Raw genomic sequence first — 12,724 nt, forward strand, 5'->3', positions numbered from 1 at the left:
GTGCTTTCTGTCTGTTTATTTGTTGCATAAATCATGAGTAAAATCACACATATATGTTGCTTAAAGCTAGGTCAATACTAACTGGGATACTATTAGAAAGGGGGAGGTAAACAGAAGGGCTTCATTTCTCAAATTTACATTTATTTTTTTATTTTTTTTATTTTAAAGAGTTTTATATAGCGCTGGCTAGACCCAAAGGTATCAGAGCGCTTTACATGAGAATCAAGAATGTAACAGAAAAAGATCAACAATTACACATTACCTCAAAAAATAGGCATTACATTAGGAGAGGAGAGAAAGGAGATAGAAAAGTAGTGGAGGGGCAGGGGAGGTGAGAAAGGGAGGATAAAGGAAGAGACAGCAAGGAGAGACGAAAGGAAGTCTGTCTAAAGACTGACTGGGTAGGTGACGACCAAGGAGGGAATCCACGGCCCATCTCCCCTATAAGCTAAACCAGGTAGCTCCATCGGGCATCAGACAAAATAGTTCAGTCTCAAGTGGCGAGGGAAGAAGTTCCCAAAAAAACAAACAGGGTGGGGACAAAGGGCAAGGACAGGTGAGGGCAAAGGACAGAAGTTGGAAAGAGTAGGAGTGAAAGGGGACAAGACCGGGGGAAGCAAGAATGAGAGACGGGAGTCTCTCATGGAATGAATGGAAAGGTGAATTATGTAGATGTGACTTTCCTACTGGATACAGGTGCTACCGGTTCTACTGTTAGATCAGTGGAAATTCAAAATCTTCCTCTCTCGGGAGAATACATTCAAGTTGTGGGTGTAGCCAATAAGCAGATTAAAACGTCCTTAACAAAACCAGTTGAAATAGAAATTGGGAACTTCAAAGACATGCATCGATTTGTGGTGTGTGACAGTAGTCCTGTTAATCTTCTTGGCAGGGACATACTGTGCAAAATAAACTGTGCCATTTACTTTTCACTGGATGGCATTGAGCTTCAAACCCCGGATGAGGATAGTTTGTATAAAATGACAATGTCATTAATAGAATCAGAAAAGAATAGTATGTTTCCTGTTTTTGATCGAGAGAAAATACCTGATGAATTGAAGGAAGTAGTCAATGAACAAGTGTGGGATTTCACAGGAGAAGATATTGGCTTGATGAAAAATGTAGATCCTGTGAAAGCTTCTGTGAAAGAAGGAATACGTTACCCGAATATTCCCCAATACAAAATGACAGCTGAAATAATTGAAGGAATAACCTCAGTGATAAATAAAATGATTGAACAAGGGATCTTAAGAGAAATAGAAAGTAGTCCTTGTAACTCTATTATAATGGGATTGAAAAAGCCTAATGGAACATTTAGAATAGTACAGGATTTGAGAAAGGTAAATAAAATTGTTGTTCCATGCTGTCCAATTGTGCCAAACCCAGCAGTACGATTGTATACCAAATTCCACATGATGAATAATGGTATACAGTCATTGATCTATGTAATGCGTTCTTTACTGTTCCATTACATCCTGAAAGCCAGCCAATATTTGCGTTCCGGTTCGGAGACCGTATCTTGGCATGGTGCTGAATTCCTCAGGGGTATACTGAGAGTCCATCTAACTTTAATCAATTGCTAAAGAAATTATTAGAAAGTTTAAGTATGCCTGGAGAATCAGTTCTAGTGCAATACATTGATGATTTGTTAGTGGCATCAAAAATAAAAGATGTATGTGTTTCAGACACAGTTGTACTGTTAAATAATTTAGCAGAGGAAGGACATAAAGTGGCTCAGTCAAAAGTACAGTTTTGTCAGAAAGAAGTACAATATTTAGGCCATAAGATTGCTAAAGGAATCAGACAAGTTACCATAAAAAAAGGATCAAAATAATACAAGGAATGAAACCTCCAAAACAAAGAGACAGGTGAGAATGTTTCTTGGAATGGTAGGATACTGTCGACAATGGATTAGTAGATTTTCACGAATAGCTAAACCACTACAGAGATTGACAAGAGCAGATGTAAAAGATCCAATAGCACTGAATAAAGCATAAATGGAAGCTTTCGAACAGCTAAAAACAAGTCTTTGTGAAGCACCAGCATTAGGAATGCCAGATTATGAAAAAGAATTTGAACTGTATTGCAGTGAGAGAGAAGGATGTGCTTTGTCAGTTTTAATACAAAGACCTGGAAAACTGAGAAAAACAATTGCATATTTTTCTGCTGTTTTGGATCCTGTTGCAAGAGCATTGTCGGGATGTTTAAAAGCAGTAGCTACTACAAATATGAGTCTGGAACAAAGTGAAGGTATAGTGATGGGATTTCTTTTGAGAGTATATGTACCTCATTCAGTGGAGATGCTCCTCACCAGAACCAAAACACAGTACCTTACCAATAACAGAATGACAAAATATGAGGTACAGCTAATGTGACAATTTCAAGATGTGTAAATGTGAATCCATCTGCACTGTTACCTGATGTTATGGATTTGGAAGTAAGAAATGAAGTTGATCACAAATGTTTGGATGTTCTTGAATACTGTACTAAACCAAGGCCTGATATCAAAGATGTACCATTGCCTGAATCTGATTATGTGATGTTTGTTGATGGCTTGTGCTTAAGAACAGATGAAGGTGCACTGAGTGCTGCATATGCTGTTTGTACGGTAGCGGATGTCTTAGAAGCATTTTGTTGGAAAGGAATTCGTTCTGCTCAGATTGCAGAATTGATTGCTTTGATTCGAGCATGTGAGCTGGGAAAAGAGATAAGGGTCACCATAGTGACTGACAGTCAATATGGTTTTGGGGTTGTCCATGACTATGGTCAAATGTGGTCCCAAAGAGGTTATATGCCTTCGGTAGGATCCCCCATTAGAAATGCTGAATTTCTGAGAATGTTGATTGATGCAATTCAATTGCCTGACAAGATAGCTGTTGTGAAATCTGCAGCTCACAAGAAAGGAGATGATTATATTACCAGAGGTAATAAATAAGTTGATTCAATTGCACAATACTGTGCCAAAAATCTTGCATCTATAAATCAGGATAGACCAACTGAACATGTTTCAAGTCCTTTGATGCTATCCACAGTAGCTGAGACATGGCAAGAGGTGAGACAAATTCAGGAAGAAGCCAGTGAAGAAAAAAAGATAACTTGTTAAAAGTAGGTTGTAGACAGAGAGAAGAGGATGAAATATGGGCTTACAAAGATGAAAGACCAGTAATGCCTGATAACATGATTTCAAATATGGGCCGAATGTATCAAGGTCAAGCCCATATCAGGAGGGACGCTATAATCAGCATGTTTAGACAGACATGGTACAACCCTATGTTTAGGATGATTGCTGAAAGCCTGTGCCAAAGATGTCTTGTATGTCAACAAATGAATCCAAGAAGAAAAACAGTTGTGAGTTTGGGAACCATAGGACGGGAGGGAGGTCCATTTACAAGAATGGAATTGGATTTTATTGAGCTTCCACCTTGTAGCAGACTTCGGTATGTACTTGTGATCATTTGTCTGTTTTCACGGTGGGTTGAAGCCTTTCCAACCAAGAGAAATGATGGAGTGACTGTTGCAAAACTCCTGTTGCGTGAGATAATACCACGCTACGATTTCCGAGTAACCATTGAAACAGACCGTGGAACACATTTTCATAATTAATTAATGCAAATGATTTGTGAAGCACTGGACATTCGTCAGAAGTTACACTGTGCTTACAGACCAGAAGCTTCTGGGGTGGTTGAACAAGTAAATGGAACAATTAAAAACAGAATTGCAAAAATGTGTTTGGCCACAGGACTAAAATGGCCCGATGCACTGCCACTTGTTCTAATGACCTTGAGGAGCATTCCCGATAAAAGAACAGGATTACGTCCCCATGAGATTTTGATGGGAAGAGTAATGAGACAAGCATTTGTGCCAGTTGATACACTGTTGAGTATAAATGATGATATCATACTGGGTTACTGCAAAAATCTGTCGGACGTGATAACTTCTGTGTTCCATCAGGTGGGAACCGAGGCACAAACAAAAGAAAAACATCCAGATCATGATCTAGTCCCTGGAGATTGGGTTCGGATAAAGGTTCAAAGGAGAAGAAACTGCCTAGTGCCTCGCTGCCAAAAACTCCGACAAGTTATTCTGGTCTAGTTCTGCAGTTAAATTTGCTGGAGTCAAGAGGAGGGTGCAAGCCAGCCACACCATTCGGGTGCCTGAGCCTGAAAATCCACAGGAAGAGGTTGAAAGCATCACTTACTCGGACTCTGAGGGTGAACCAGAAAAAGATCCAGGAACTGAAGCTTGACATGTTCATCGACATCTGGAGTTATCCTAGCTCTGCATCTGAAGGAGAAAATGAAATTGTTGAAATACTAAATTTTGAAGATCGACCTGTAAGTCGAGATTTGGTAGACTGATACCAGTAAGGACACTGAGCTAAGTGAAAATAAAACTGGTAATCAAGAAGATACTTAAGGACAGTCTGAAAGCAGGAACCGAAATCTCGAAACTGGTGAAAGGGAATTAACTCACGATGAGGATGAGCTTCCAAGTACCAGCTATGGAGAAGTTCCTAACAAAGTGAAAGTACTGACCAAAGAGAAAATACGCTCAGAAAAAGAATCAGATCCTGTAAAATCAATTCTAAATGAAACTATAGAAAGATCTGAAACAGAGACTGATGATAGTGATGATTACTCTCAATTAAGGAGACGTTCTAGAAAAAGAGCTTGGAGAGTGGAGCGAAACACTGTTGAATCTGAAATAAAAAAGAGTTTGAAAAGGAGATCATTGGCCAAAAGAACTGATGGACTGAAAATTAAACTGGTTAATAAAGCAAAAGTACAATAAGATCAAGTGAATGAAATAACCTGTCAAAAGGAGTTGCTGGGAAAGAAAATAGAGATAGTGCAAAGGCCAAAACGAGTGAGAAGATCAAATCAAAAATATAAATCACCTGAGTAAACCTATATCTTGCTGCCTCCAATAAGTGAAGTAAATAGCAGCCAAGAGAATTTGCATTGTCAAGGTGATGAAAAAAGAAAGTGAGTAAACTATGACTCAAAAGAAAGAAAAGGCAAATGCTACTCACCAGTATGCATTTGTTCTTGGCATGTAGAGCTGCGGAGTCGTACACTTAGCAATAGATCGCCACCTGGTGTTGGGCTCGGATGATTGCAGGTTGTTGTCTTCTTGGAAGAAGTCTTTGTAGTCACGAGATAGGTGACTCCTCCCTTGGACAATACTGCGCATGGTCATCGACTCCATCCTCAGATTGTTTTTTGCCATGATGGGAAATGATGGAGTTAGTAGAAGTAAAGAGAAAGGATGCCCATGCGTGTGCATCTAAGTAAGATGAGTACTGGAACGGATACAAGTTCCAGGGAGGCGGGAGGGTGTGTACGACTCTGCAGCTCTACATGCCAAGAACAGATGCATACTGGTAAGTAGCATTTTCAGGCCCGGACTGGCTGTTGCGGACACCGGGCAATCCCCCGGTGCGCCGCAAGGGTGGGGGCCAGTTTTGGTCCTAGAGGGCCGTTTTTGTTACAGGGCCGTTTTTGCAGCATAGCTGCAAAAGCAGCCCTGTAACAAAATCGGCCGAAAACCGGCCCGACAAAAAGCTCGGTCGCACCCCCAGGGGGCCAACCGAGCACTTTGCCAGGGCCGGTTTTAGTTCTCAGTCCGGCCCTGAGCATTTTCCATTCAAGGCATATGAGTTTCAGATCGTACACTTAGAATCGATTGTGCAGCAGTGTCTCCCCTAGCGGTGGTCGCTTGTATCCGTTGCAGCATACTGAAATAGTGTTCTAAGAACAGCTTGGCCTACTGCAGCTTGCTGCTTGGCTTGTACATCAACACAATAGTGTTTAGTGAAGTTGTGTATTGTAGACCATGTTGCTGCCTTGCATATGTCCTCTAGTGGTATATTTCCTAAGAAAGCCATAGAGGCTCCTAGTTTGCGAGTGGAGTGCGCTCTAGGAGGAACCGTTAGTGTACGTTTAGCTTTTTGATAGCATATTCGAATACACTTTACAATCCATCTGGCAATTCCTCCTTTAGAGATGGGATTGCCCTTGTGTGGGAGAGAGAAAGATACAAATAGTTGTTTTGTCTTTCTGAAGGATTTAGTCCTGTCTGTGTAGTATAACAGAGCTCTTCTAACATCTAAGGTGTGTAAAGCCCTTTCTGCAACAGAGTCCGTTTTTTGAAAAAACATTGGTAGTTCTACTGATTGGTTTCGGTGAAAAGGAGTAATAACTTTTGGCAGGAATGTAGGATTGGGCCTAAGAACCACTTTGTTAGGATGTATCTGAAAAAAAGGTTCTTCTATTGTGAATGCTTGTATTTCACTAACTTTTCTGAGAGAGGTGATGGCAACAAGGAAAGCAGTTTTCCATGTTAGAAATTGCAATTCATACTTATGTAAAGGCTCGAAAGGGGGTCCCATAAGTCTTGTAAGGACCACGTTTAGGTTCCATACTGGAGCAGGCGGTAACCTAGGTGGGATAATTCGTTTTAATCCTTCCATAAATGCTTTTAATGCAGGTACTCTAAAGAGAGATAGATGTTGCCTATTCTGTAAATAGGCTGCAATTGCTGCCAGATGCAGGCGTATGAAAGAATAAGCCAAATTGGACCTTTGTAGGTGTAGAAGGTAGCAAATAATATTTTGGATGGAAACATCCAGTGGATCAATGTGATTGATGTTACAATATATTGCAAATCTTTTCCACTTAGCGGCATAATTATGTTCATACAGTCTGGTGGTAGGTTTAAGTAACCGAACTCTAAGACTTCAGGAGCCAGATCGCCAAATTCAGTTGGCTTGGTTCTGGGTGTCTTATTTCTTCATGGTTCTGTGTTAACAGGGATGGCGTGAGCTTTAATTTCTGATGTGGAACCAGTGACAGATCTAGTAGTGTGGTGAACCACGGATGACGTGCCCATGTATGTGGGAGCCACTAGTATTAGTTTGAGAGACTGTTGTCTAAGCTTGCGTACTACTAGTGGAATGAGTGGGAGAGGCGGAAAAGCGTACGCAAATCTGCCTGACCAGTTCATCCATATCGCATTCCCTTCTGACCGTGGGTGTGGAAACCTGGCGGCGAAGGTTGGGCATTTTGCATTTTCGTGGGTGGCAAACAGATCTATCTGTGGATGCCCCCACATTTGGAAGAATGGTTGAAGAGCTTGTGGGCGAATCTCCCATTCGTGAATCTGTTGTGACTGACGACTCAACAGATCTGCTATCTGATTGTGAATTCCTGGAAAGGTGTTCTACTGTCAGGTGTATGTTTTGAGGAATGGCCCATCTCCAAATGTTCTGTGCAAGCTGGGACAGTTGCAGAGAGTGTGTCCCCCCCCTGTTTTTGTATATAATACATGGCTGTCATATTGTCCGTCCGGATTAGGACAGCTTTGTTTCATACTTGTACCTGAAACGTTTTGAGTGCTAGGAAAATTGCTAGCAGCTCTAGATGGTTGATATGGAACTGTCTTTGTTGGTTGTTCCATTGGCCTTGTGTGGTATAATGCAAGAGATGGGCTCCCCATCCTGTGAGGGATGCATCTGTCGTGAGCGCTCTCTGTGGAACAGGGATTAGGAACGGCCGTCCCTTTGTCAAGTTTTTGGTGTTCCACCATTGCAGAGAGCGATATGTACGGCTGTCTACCAACACCAGGTCAGTGAGCTGACCGTGAGCCTGATTCCACTGTTGTGCTAGACAATCTTGTAGTAGGCGCATTTGCAGTCTTGCGTGAGGAACTATGAAGATGCAAGACGCCATCATGCCTATTAGTTTCATGAACACTCTGGCTTGGAGAGAGTGCTGCTGTTGAAAAAGGGAGACTAAGGTCTGAATGCTCTGTATCCTGGCTTGACTGGGATACGCTAGAGCTGTAGATGTGTCTATAATAGCTCCTAGATATTGATGAATGTGCGAAGGCTCTAGGTGCGACTTGGTGTAGTTTATTGTAAGCCCTAAGTCGTGCAATGTCTGAATTGTTTGTTTTGTGTGTTGTACACACTGGTTGAACGATTTTGCTTTTATGAGCCAATCGTCGAGGTAAGGGAACACATGTATCTGTTGTCTTCTGAGATGTGCTGCTACTACTGCTAAGCACTTTGTAAACACTTGTGGTGCTGTTGTGACCTCGAATGAAAGGACTTTGAACTGATAGTGCTGTCCTTGTACGACAAACCTTAGATACTCCTGTGCGCAGGATGTATAGGAACATGAAAATAGGCGTGTCTAGTGTTGAAAGAAAGTCTCCCTGTTGTAGTAGTGGGAGTACTTGTTGTAAAGTGATCATGTGAAAATGATCTGATTGTATGTAATGGTTGAGGGGCCTGAGGTCGAGAATTGGTCTTAATGTCCCGTCCTTCTTGGGAATTAGGAAGTACAGGGAGTAAACTTCTGTTCCCCATTCCTCCAAAGGAACCACTTGAATAGCATTCTTTTGTAGAAGTGCTAGAACTTCCTGTTGAAGCAGAGTCATGTGTTCTGTGGACATTAGACGCTGCCTGGGTGGTATGTTTGGGGGGGTTGCTGTGAGTTCTAGGCAGTAGCCATGTTGGATAATCTGTCTTACCCACCTGTCTGTTCTGATGGAATTCCAGACAGGTAGGAACTGTGATAATCTGCCCCCACAGGAGTGGAATGCTGTAGGGGAGGCAGAGGGATGTCACTGTTTGGGAGTGGAAGAGGAGCGGTTGTTGTTATTACCTCTACCTCTTCCCTTATTATTGTTGCCTCTGTATCCTCCTCTAAAGTAGCCTTTGTTAGAGGAGGTCTGTGTGTGCGTCTTAAAAGATGATGTATCTGTGCCGGTCTGCTTGGAGCCTCCTCTATAAAAGGAGCGGCAAAAAGAACTTCTAGTCTTTGTGGATTGTAATGCACCCATAGACTTAGCTGTGATCGTGTCTTTCATCATCTTTTCTAGTGTGTTGTCTACTTCCGGCCCGAACAACTGGTTCTGATTAAAGGGCAGGTTGAAGATGGTAGTCTGTACCTCTGGTTTGAAACCTGAAATGCGTAACCACGCATGACGTCTGAGTATAAAACTAGTATTGACTGCTCTGGATGCTGTGTCAGCTACATCTAGTGCACATTTAATTGAGGCATTGGATATTAATTTGCCTTCTTGTAAGAGCTCTGCTGCCTGATCTTTGTATTGATCTGGGAGGTGCTCCTTTAGTTTTTCTAGTTGGTCATTGCGAGCCCTGTCATAGCGTGAGAGTAAGGCTTGTGTGTTTGCTATGCGCCATATGTTGGTTGCCTGCGCAGCAATCCGTTTCCCTGACACATCAATAACTTTAGATTCTTTGTCAGGCGGGGGCGTGTCACCAGAGGTCCGAGAATTGGCTCTTTTACGTGTATTAGAGACTACCAAAGAGTCTAGTGGCAGATGTCCCTTAATATAGACTGGATCAGATGGTGCTGGTCTATACTTCTTTTCTATTCTGGGATTTAACACCCTACATCGTACCGGGTCTTTAAATATGTCTGGAGCATGTTTAATGACTCCTTTGATCATGGGTAGTATTTGTGTAGACCTTTGTGACTGCTCAAATGTGTTCAGTAAAAAATCCTCCTCAATGGCATCAGAGTGCATTGGAACTCCATGGTAAAGGGCAGCTCTATTTAAAAGACGATTAAACCCAATACTATCTTCTGGAGGGGAAGGTTTTGTTGGGTAGTACTGAGGATCAGGAATGTCTGGCACATTGTGTGGTGGAAAACCATATATTTCGTCATCCTTAGGATATTCTGAATTGACATCCTCATCTAGAGGGTATGCATGTGGCTCTGGTACGTCATTCCCCCCCACCTAGATCATACTCCTCGTCAGTGTGGTGTGATGATGCAGGAAATTGAACAGGAGAAGCTATAGGTTCAATATAAGGAGGGATAGGAGAGGAAGAAGGTGAAGGAGAGGAAGGGTGCATTGGAGAAGTTGCACAATCCTTCTTTTTGGCAGGAACCACAGGTGGAAGTGGGGTGTCTGCTGGTCTTTTCTTGTAAGGAATTCCTTCCACATGTACAGTTTTTGGATTGATATAGACCTTTTTCTGTTTAGGATCTGGTCTAAACAGTTCTTCCTCCTCTACAATCTTCCTCAGTGCCGATTGGGGTTGTTTAGTGTTCTTTGCTTTAGGAGGAGTTATCGAGTCCTGTGGCAAATTTTTCGGTGCCGAAGGTGGTTTGGGCTTGGTAGGCTTGTCAGAGGGGGTTTAGGCCTGTCTGTATCAGGCCTTGGAGTATTTGGTACCGATATTGGAGATTTCGGCGTGGAGACAGGTTTCGTTGGACTCTGGCTTTCCATCTTTATTTTTGGAACCGGTAGTCGAAGCTTTCGGATCCGGTACAGTTTTTGGCTTCGGCACCGATGTGTCTTTTGATTCGGGTGCCAAAGGTTCTTTGTTTTTGGGCGTTTTGGCTTCGATGTCGAAGGATGTTTCGGTGCCAATGGAGGAGGTGGAATTGGCACATGTGGTTTTTTCGGTGCCGAGGCACCGGAAGGCGTAGTCTTTTTCCTCGGAGCCGTGCCCGAAGGTCTGAGGGTAAATTTCGGTTTTGACTGCGCCCCATGGGCGGAGTGCCGACCGCTGCCTTTGGCTTGGGTAGTGTATGTTGTGCAGGGGCAGGGGTACTCACGGGCTGCCGAGATGGAATTGAGTCATCTGAGTCCTCTGCCCCCGATATGATCTGGAGATCAGGCGAGTCTTCCTCGGCGACGAGTGGAGCCTCGTCCTCGGAGATATCTTCGAGTGGATCCCCGTCCCCGGAGACGTCCTATCCGACGATCTCCTCCTCAAAGATGGCCTCCGTGCTGGCGCTGATCTCATCTCGTGTCGACAGGCCCTCCGATCCCGAATGGTCTTCTTCGATTGGAAGGAGATACAGGCTGTGCAGGTCGACTCGTCGTGTTCCGGCGATAGACAGAGGTTGCAGACCACGTGATGGCTGCTATGAGGGAATTTTGCTCGACATACCAGGCATCTCTTGAATGTAGTTTTGTCCATGAGGCGTAGGCCGTACGGCGCCGATAGGCCCAAAGGCACGCGTCGACGCACCGGAATGTAGCTGGTGATGTCGAAAAGTCTATTCGATGTCGACAAAGTTTATATAAAGTTTCACGCTTCGAAGTTGCTGAAAAAAGTCTTTTCTAGCCGGAGCGGAAAACTTTCATCTGAACCCAGTGGCGGAAAAAAACTATCTGAGGATGGAGTCGATGACCATGCACAGTTTGGTCTAAGAGAGAAGTCACCTATCTCGTGACTACAAAGACTTCTTCCAAGAAGACAACAACCTGCAATCATCCGAGCCCAACACTAGGCGGTAATCTATTGCTAAGTGTACGATCTGCAGCTCATATGCCTCGAACAGAGATTTTAAAGAGGTTTGGAAAAACCGTGAAAAGAAGAAATATGTATAAAATAGAATTTGTAATCTAGGTTGAAAAGAACATTGTAAGTGAAACAAATGTAAAGAGAGACAATTTGAAGGTGAAAAGATTGTGAAAATTGCTGTGTAAAAAAAAAAAATGGCTACTAATGAAGTAACCCAATCTAAGTGTTCTATTTTTAGAAAATGGTGTAGAATGTGGTTATTATGTACTGGATTAATAATGTTAGTATGGTTGATTCTTGCTATTATAATTCCTTGTAGAACAGACTTAAAAAAATTGAAAGCAAATTAGAGTATGAAAAGTAAGAATAATGAATTGAAAAATGAAAAACTACATGTATATAGGCCTGAAATTCATCAAGGTAAGTCAATTAGTGACTTCTCACAAAACACCTTTTCGAGATTATTATCGGAGTATGTGAGGACAATGGATGCCAACGATTGCCATGTCTGTGTAAAATTGCCAGGCTCTGTGTCCGAGGATGTGACTTACCACCATTTACCGTTAACATATGGAGTGACATGTAGTGTAATAACAAGTTTATTTTATAGGACAGGGAAATTAGGTTATTATTATTATTCAGATTCTGATGATGTATTTGCAAAATTGAAAATTGTTGCTGAACTAAATCAAATTAAGCCTGCTAAAGTTTTTGGAGAATATTACTTAGAAACACAAGAATTGACATGATTATGCCTTCAAACATAATTTGACTTGTAAAATGAGAAATGAAGAGAAAGTCTTTCTAAATATGGTTGAGGAAAGAAGGCAGCAATATAAACAAGAAAGAGTGAAACAAGCAATCTACAAAGTGGGCGTTTTCAGATGATAATATTGGGGGACAATGTAAATGTGGCTATAAGCATCGATACACCATTGTTGGGAAAATTATGTATTCGAAGAGATAACACTGTGTATGACAATTATTTTGTTGGTGCAAGTCAATGTGAAGACACTTATATCATAAAAGCGGGATGGGGATTTAAAGGTGGTAATGACCCAGTTTTTCCAGGCATTTATTTCTTGTGTGGCAACAAAGCTTATTACAAATTACCAGATCACTGGTACGGCTCATGTTATGTTGGATTGGTCTTTCACAAAATCTTTCATGTAGATAGAGGTACTAATGGAATTCATGAAATAGGCAAACGTTTAAGTCGTAGAAGAAGAGAGAGTGTCATTGAAATAATAGGTGATGTTTTTGGAGCACTGATACCAGCAGTGGGTATATCTTTTATTGCGAATAGAATTAGTAAATTGTCAACCATAGTAGAACGATTGTCAACAGACACAGCTTGAGGATTTTTAATGGTAAACACAAGTGTTTGCTATGAGAAGTATGGTGATGCAAAATAGACTTGCTTTAGAT

The 12,724-nt window shown here is 42.0% G+C and overlaps 1 protein-coding gene across 1 annotated transcript in view; it reads right to left on the reverse strand.

The window, feature by feature from the left end:
• Positions 1-12,724, reverse strand: part of GALNT10 (polypeptide N-acetylgalactosaminyltransferase 10) — a 952,883-nt gene that overhangs the window by 218,379 nt on the left and 721,780 nt on the right. The gene's annotated exons all lie outside the window — the stretch shown is intronic.

This window comes from Lissotriton vulgaris, chromosome 7, assembly GCF_964263255.1.
Source record: "Lissotriton vulgaris chromosome 7, aLisVul1.2, whole genome shotgun sequence".
Classification (NCBI taxonomy): domain Eukaryota; kingdom Metazoa; phylum Chordata; class Amphibia; order Caudata; family Salamandridae; genus Lissotriton; species Lissotriton vulgaris.